Source organism: Octopus bimaculoides, chromosome 5, assembly GCF_001194135.2.
Source record: "Octopus bimaculoides isolate UCB-OBI-ISO-001 chromosome 5, ASM119413v2, whole genome shotgun sequence".
NCBI lineage: Eukaryota > Metazoa > Mollusca > Cephalopoda > Octopoda > Octopodidae > Octopus > Octopus bimaculoides.
The window spans coordinates 122,217,130-122,225,913 of record NC_068985.1 but is presented as its reverse complement, the minus strand read 5'-3'; the positions used below and the strand labels follow the sequence as shown (position 1 = coordinate 122,225,913).

The window sequence follows — 8,784 nt, the reverse complement described above, 5'->3', positions numbered from 1 at the left end:
AAGAACCCAGCTGATTTCTTTGACAATAGCACTCAGCAGAAAAAGACTGGTGTATAAGAGAATTTGACATAGCTGCCCTAAACTGCGTCGTGGAGAGGAAAGCGTCAAGTTTTGTCTTGAAGACCTCCGCATCCATGTCTTGCATGTCTCTCAAATGTTTTGGCAGGGCATTGAAGAGCTGAGGTCCTCTGAAACCGAGGCTGCTGCAGTATCTGTATATGTATAAAATAGTGCGTATGTGTGTTTTAAAGTTCACTTTTCCATGCTGAAAAGTGGTAGTATACAGAATGAAAATGTACACAATGTATCAAAAGCTTGTGATTTTGTGGTCATCAGTTATCTATTCAACCCATAAATTATTAACAGTTTAATTCAGTAAAGTGAAAGAAAACTTGATTATTTTTAAAAATTAAGTTTTATTTCACCGACAGGATTACTGACCACAAAATCAGAAATGCTTGAGAAGCAGTGAAATAAATCCAGTCAAATATCAAATGCCAGTATTCTCTACTAGAATTATTTCAAAAAAACAAATATCCATCAGTAGATAATTCATTCATATTGAGTTATTATTGTTTAGCCACAGGCCACCCTCTAAGTAGTCACATGACCTGCTAAAATTAACAGCAAAATCTCCCTCAGACTTTGTGTTACAGTTTTAAAACGGGAAGCACACACCAGATAATGTAGTGCTAAATGTATTGTCTTAAGGTCTGTTACAAGCCTAAAGGCAGGCCTATCAGGCTGGAGTTTATCTCAATTTCACTGACGTATTAGCAACTGAGAGTACAATATCCACTTCTCTGAATAGGAAGCCAGTTCATTGCAGGATTAACCCTCAGCTGTCACTGGATTCATTTTCAGCTGAGTGAACTAAAGCAATATGAAGTGAAGTGTTTTGCTCAAGAACACAATGTGTCATCTGCTCTGAGAATCAAAAGCACAACTTTACACCAAACAACCCAATACTCACCCTGAATACATTGTTAGAAGAAAAAGATGGGATGGTCATAGTTAGAATACAAGTCAAATGAAGAAAAGTTGATACAGACACCCCTCCCCCCCCCAAAAAAAACTATTATTGGAGTTATTGGTGAAGATGGTTAAATGTGTTGTAGTGTTTAGTTCTCTCCTTCTGGAAGACACTTTAGACTACTATATCTTCAAAGTCAATAAATTACATATATCAGTAACATAGTAAAATATGTTTATTTCTTTTATTCATGATTTAGTCAGAAGAGGAAGAGTATGCCTATAAGCCTTCACAGGGTCTATGAGACTATGGGAAGAAGTTATTCTTAGAATAGAAACCTTGCACAATGTGCATGTATGCAACAATGTGTATGTAGAAACATCCAAGGCAGTCAGACAGTAATGTTAAGCAAGAAGATGAAAAAGTCAACCATTTGATCATCAGTACCGGAGATGGAAAACCTGCAGCCTTAATTCCACATTTGGCCTACGAGACTCGTAAGCATGGCTTACTTGGAAAGACTGGATTCTTGCATTTAAAAAATATACTTTCCTTAATAGCACAGTATTAGAAACTGGCCAGTCGTTGGTTGTTTTTATTTTTTGCAAAGGAGAGAACCATCTTACCAAGAATCAATTATTCATTTTTTTCCTTGTTAGTGAAATGAACATAACGGGTGGAATAGAGTTAAGTATATCATTATCTTTATATGTATATTTAATTTAACTTTCTTGTTTCAACTATGAAGTCCTTAATATTTGCAGATAGAAACCACCATTTCAATTTTAATTGAATTTTCTTCAGAACAAAGTAATTAAGGGTCTATTAATTACAGCATTTACATCACAAAAGAAAATATTTCAGAAAAGAGAAAGATAGAAAAGACATCTGGTGGAAGTGCTCTAATCTTACATTTTCAGAAACAATATCAAAAACAAATTGATATTTTTCCCCTGTACAGTTTAACGACAAATTCTTCACTACTTTCAAAATTAAATGAAATAAAGCAAGGTATTTCAACAGAAATATAGTAACAAAAGTTTAATGTGACTTCATAAAAAACACTGAAAAGGTAGCCCAACTTGACCTATAGCCTTTCTTTTACAAAATGAATAAATAAAAATACAAAACCCTTTGAGCCTTGTTATATATATATATATATATATATATATATATATACACACACACACATATATATATATACATGCATACACACACACGCACATATATATATATATAGTTATAGTCTATTCTGTTAAGAACGTAGTAGAGTATAGTATAAAGCTCGTCCACTTTCAGATTTACCCTGTGCTATCCAGTAGTAGCATCATACATACTTCCAGGCTTGCATCTGGGCATCTGTCATGTGTGAAAAGATAACTGAAAAAATTGGAGTCAGCAAGAAGGTTGGACCTTTTTTACAATTACATACAAGAGAAGGAGTCATTCATTACGAAGTAGTTTTTTTACTCTCTTTTTTTTCAGTATTATTATTCACTTTTACTACTAGGACAAAAAAAAAAAAAAAGGAAAAAATTAAATTAGAGAAATTCTGGAACACTAATGGTTATATAATTTATAAAATGATAAAAGTCACCAGACTGTCAATTACCCACATATTTATTCATCGCTTCTGGTGACTGTTAATTGTAAAAGCAACTCATTCACAACTGACAATTTTTATCTTCAAAGACAATGAATATAGTTTAGTTATCTTGCTATTGTCTTTGACTGTGTAAGTCAAGGAGAAAGACTTAATTTTATACAGAAGAATTAAATTGAACATTGAAAGACAACCAGCTACAATTCACTGAAGTTACTGAATGGACAAAATGCTGGCTTTCAGCTGGAAAATTTAGGAAAATGCCTTAATTATGATATGGTAAAATGTAACAATAATAGTTTTAACAAAGGCACAAGGCCTGAAATTTTGGGGAGACAGTTAGTTGATACCATCAATGCCAATACTTAACTATATTATTTTATTTCATTTTACAATTTTACAACTCAGGATGGATGAAAGATAAAAATGATAACAGTAAGATTTTACCAGTAAGATTTGAACTTAGAATGTAAACAGCCAGAATAAGTATATGGTGTGTGTGTGTGTGTGTGTGTGTGTGTGTGTATACACGTATACAGACATATAAACAGATACAATCATAGATATATAGGAACGTGTGTGTGTGTGTGTGTGTGTGTGTGTGTGTGTGTGTATATATATATGTATACACACACACACACCATCAACATCATTTTGAAGTATACTTTTTCATACTTGGACTGAGATTAGTGAGTCAGACTTTTCATAGCTGGATGTTCTCCCTGTCACCAACCCTCACTTGCTTCCAAGCAGGGTAATATTTCCACATGGCCAGACATGTTCTTGCAGAACACTGGAAATGAATGACACTGCTTGTATGACTGTGGCACTCGTTTACAACTACCATGCAATGGTCCAACCCATGTCAGCATGGAACAGGGATGTTAAATGATGACAATGATGATGATGATCACAAACACACACACACACACATCTTTCAGGCTCCATCCACTAAATCCATAAGGTATTGGTCAGTCTAGGACTACAGGCAGCAGGACTGAACTCAGAACCATGTGGTTAGGAAGCAAACTCCTTACCACAACCATGCATGCACCTATATTTTCAATAATTTTATTCAACTGTTGAAAATGAATAATAATTTCAACACGGTTTTCAACATTAGTGACACAAAGTTCAATGTGCTTTATGAGTTTCACATGAACCCAAAGCAGTATCTCCATATTTCTGTCAATTTGAGCATATTCAATCATCTACATGTTATGGTAACTGTGCGTACATATAAATATATATAAACACACACACACTGTCAAACCACAGCTGGTGAAACTTCTAAGTCATTGGATCACCTGGTACTTCTTTATCTTCCAGATGCATCAAATGATCATACCAACTCAGTCTCCTCTTTTGTACACGGCATCTGAATCTTTAGTACCCACTTTTTTGCTCAGCTCATTTGACCTCCGCTGTTCATGCATACTTACATTTCACATCCAACAAAATATGCACACCTCATTTCTTTCTCGCCTTCACACATTTTCCACACTTTGTGCCCATATTTCACAACTATGCAACATTTCACTTTATACGAAAGCATCACATAGTCTGACCTTCACTTATAGAGAGAATTCCTGAAGTTTTCTCACCCTCTTCATACTCAGGCTACTATGCCAAATAGGTCACCCATCATACGTATTTGTATATAATCCACACCAGCGTAACAATACAAACCACTAATTATAAGCTATAAAATCCAAAAATAAATACTGTTGTGCATAATAAGTACTTTAGTACTATGATGTAAAGAAAAAGTATCTAATTAAATTATTATGAGTGATGTCTAAAATGTACTAAAAAAGTGCACAGTGAGCAAAACAAAAAGCAAATTTATAGCAACCTTTGAATTTTACCAGTATAGCCTATAAAAGTGTTCCTCCTGTGAAATCCATATTGTGAAAAAAATTTCTTTTCATCAGAATCTTAATAAACCGAGAAACAAATTAGATTGCTACTATTCAGTAATTCCAAGGGCTCAAGTTTGGCAATTGGGCCTAACATTTAATATATTATCACTATCATAAAAAAACATGTCATTATTATAGTGATTTGAACTCTTCATTGCATGTAAGATGTTATCTTGGATAATAGATATAACTTCTGTATATGCCAACCCAAAATATGGCAACACACTTGATAAGGGAAAAATGAATAATATTTAGTTACCATCTCTAATATTTAGGTTTAGAAATTTAGAAAAAGTATGTGTTATACAGGAATAGATATGGTGTGTAATACAAGGTATCATATTTATAGAGAGCTCTATAAGCATACTCTTTACTCTTTTACTTGTTTCAGTCATTTGACTGTGGCCATGCTGGAGCACCACCTTTAGTCGAGCAGATCGACCCCAGGACTTATTCTTTGGAAGCCTAGTACTTATTCTATTGGTCTCTTTTGCCGAACCGCTAAGTTATGGGGACGTAAACACAACAGCATCGGTTGTCAAGCGATGTTGGGGGGGGGGGGACGAACACAGACACACAAACATATATAAACACACACACACACAAACAAACATATATAAACACACACACACACACACACATATATTATTCTTTCAGTTTCCATCTACCAAATCCACTCACAAGGCTTTGGTCGGCCCGAGGCTATAGTAGAAGACACCTCATCTGTTACATAACATGTTTACCTATCAACCTGCCTATTATTGCACTCCCTTAGTTTACATTGAGTATACCATATGGCACTTCTATATACTCCTTAAAAAGTAAGGTCACTTTCTACATAGCATTAGAATCTGGCCTTTTCTCTGGCTAATTAAAACTTTTGTCTTTGGTAGGTTTAAGATCTCCTGATGATTCAAAGCTTGTGTGTGTATCGCCATTTTTACATCCACTTTTTCCATGTTGGCAGAGGCTAGGTGGGACATTTTGAGACTGTGCTGCATGATCAAATGCCTTTCGTTAATATGTAGGGATATAGTGTATTTGAAAATTGTGCATGTGTGTGTGTGTGTGAAAGGCTAATTAATGAATTAGAAAACCAGTATCAAAGTAAAAAAAACAACATGTTAATTTGTCAAGAATGATATTTATTAAATTGTTTTCTTTAAATCTAAGTATCTTTATCTCATATTTTCACATAAAAGTCATTCAAATAAATTTCAAGTGTATAAAGGTCCTAATGAAACAACCTTATTAAAACAGAAGTAAACATGAAACTGAAGGCCACAATTTCAGAAAGTGAAGTTGAGTTGTTTCACTAAATGACAGTTTCATTCTGATCTTTGATGTTCTACATTAAAATTCTGCTTTGCCTTCCCTCTTTTCACGGTCAGTAAAGACATATCAATCTATGGTAGTGGACTGAGCTAAATGTATGAACATGGGCTCTTTCCATTCTAAGTTCAAATCTTGCCATGGCTTACTTGGGTAGTAGACTTAATCCACTGACAGGTTTAACTGTAACACCTTGATACTTTAGGTGTTTTTTGCCAAAATTACTCTCTTGCAAGCATTTCAGACAAGTTTTCAGTGTGAGAGATTTTTTTCTCTCTCCCCCTTGAAGACCTCGTAAAGGGGCATAGCCATTGCCTTCCCACCCAATTAAAGAAAATAGAAAATGGTTAGAAAAGATATAGTTAGCATTCTTTAGGTATGTAAGCATGAACGAAGTAAAAAGGTAGACAGAGTAGAAAAGATTAAAAAAAAACAATCCCTAAAGTCAATAAAACATAAAGTTCAAATGTATTAAAAAATGATCTATTGTTTAACTTTTACGATGAAAGTAAACAAAGTTTGTTCTTTTTCTTTTTTTTTTGGTTCAAATAGGTTAAAAGTTAAATTTTGAGATTAAATAACTTGGTAGGGAAAATAATAAGCATTCTTAAGTTGGGTGAGATTTTAAAAGATACAATTAGTAGTTACCTGTGTAACTTTAACCCATAAAGTACTGGGATTTGCACTTACATAGCATGGACTGCTGAGCACATTTTATGAAAATGAGACTACCATGCACACACAAAAAGCAAAAATAGTTAAAATATCTTAGTATATAATTGTGGTAAGTTTTACATTATCTGAAAAGTCATTAGTTGAACTATTAGTCCTCTTGCATTCTGGTGGGTATCGGAGCATTTGAGTGACATTAGACACCAACAAACGCCCATTAAATAAATGCATCTATCTGGGCCATGATCATTGCCTGACGGCCACGGTTGTAGCCCATCACGCTTTATGTGTTAAGGTTTGTAGTGGAGGAAATTTCTATGCACTTGGGTATACAAAAATATCCTTTCATTATATATTGATTTACAGTTGGTTCTTTAGAGAAACAAAGGCTAAGCTCTCTATAATGTGTAAATTACAGGGTCTCTTATCTCTTGAAAGAAAACACCATTCTAGTGTGCCATTTAGGGTTTATATTTTAAGTTCCAAATATATGTGGAAAGTGATGGCTCATTTCTTCTACTGGGGTTCCTAAATGTGTGATGAATGGATTTCTTAACCCTAATTTTAAAAGTATACAAGTTAGGTGTATGATGAATGAGTTTTATATCATATTCATCAATCATATCACTCTCTAGACAATTTGTTTCTAGGCAGAATGTGTTGGGGCTGATACAATTCAAGTTGGTGTTTTGGTTTATGTTGCAGTTGCCACAAAGTTGTGAACTAAGATTATACATGTTAAAAGAAGCTAAGGTTAGTATAAAATTTAATGGGTAGGATCCTTATTAAAAATGTTTACAGTATTTATGCCATGACATGAACTGTTTAAGTAATTTAAATACACCGCCCGTCGCTACTACCAATCGAACGGTCCGGTGAGGTCCTCGGATCTGGCAAACAAGTCCGCTTACGCGCGGCAGCGTTCCTCGACGGCGGCGCGTTCTCTGATGGCCCGGAGAAGATGATTGAACCTGATCGCTTAGAGGAAGTAAAAGTTGTAACAAGGTTTCCGTAGGTGAACCTGCGGAAGTATCATTACCGCAGCCTGCATAGCAGCAGCAACCCGCCCGTTGCCGTTGCAGCCCTGCACCTCGCCTTCCAGCACAATCCAGCCGGTTTTGTAAGCCGCAGCCGGGCCCCCTCGCACTCGTCGGCCCTCTAACAGTGCAGCTGCAGCCGAGCAACAAGAAGCAGCAGCGGCAGACGAAGCCCGCACTCGTTCCTGCTGTTGTCTCTCTCTGCTGCTGCTGCCGACCGCGCACTTTTCACCCAGCCTGCGCCCGCCTGCATACAGTGCACTAGGCCGACGGTGCTGCACACTTTGCGGCTCCACAAACCTCAATATCTCTCTCGTCTTCCTTCTTTTCCTCGCCTGCGTCCGCCAGCGCCTCCAGCCGTCGCGGAAGAAGAAAAACCACTCACGGTGGTGCTTCAGCACGACAACAGCCACTTGGCTGAAACCCATAAATAAATAAAATAAAATATACATAAATACATGGCCGCAGTCAGACGACTGAAACAAGTAAACGAATACTTTATACATATATATACACACACACACACACACAAATATCAAACAATGATAATGAGCACTCAACACAGCACTGAGAATGAGTGCTCAACACTGCATTGGTGGATAAATATTTATTTGTGGCTTAACAATGCTACTAATGATTTCACGTAGACAGAAATCTCTCAACAATTACCAAACCAGCCACATGGGAACATTGGTATTTGTCTCTACCTTGGATGAGAATACACAAAGCTACACAAGACTACGGGATTTTGGGACAGATAAATATACAGATCATGGGAGGTAACGTATAGGGAAATCATAATTGTTATCTCCCTTCATATCATTGTAATGAACTGTGTTTACCACAGATCGATTAATTCCTTAATCGTTTTATGCGAGAATGCTCTAATCTTTACTCAGGAAGTAATGGTGTAGTTTTTTCAGCCTCTTCCAGTAGTTCATCTGCTGCAATGTGGAAATCTTTTTAGTGGAGGAGCATTCAATAATTTAAACTCAGCTGTTAGTTTGATACTGTTTGATGATCACAGCTGAGAACATTGATCTACATGGTCAACATGACATCTTGCTCTCTTGTCCTGAAGGGTCTTCCTATACATCTTGTTAATCCTCTACACTTCATCACCATCTTTGAAATGTGCACATCACTACACATACTGATCCCCAAGACTTTTGCTGCCTGTATCTCTGGAACTGCAGTACCTTCATGTCCTGTATCTCTGGAACTGCAGTACCTTCATGTCCTGTA

The 8,784-nt window shown here is 36.1% G+C and overlaps 1 protein-coding gene across 1 annotated transcript in view; it reads right to left on the bottom strand.

Moving 5' to 3' along the window:
* The window catches only part of LOC106883442 (uncharacterized), a 32,732-nt gene that overhangs the window by 8,231 nt on the left and 15,717 nt on the right, over positions 1-8,784 (bottom strand). The gene's annotated exons all lie outside the window — the stretch shown is intronic.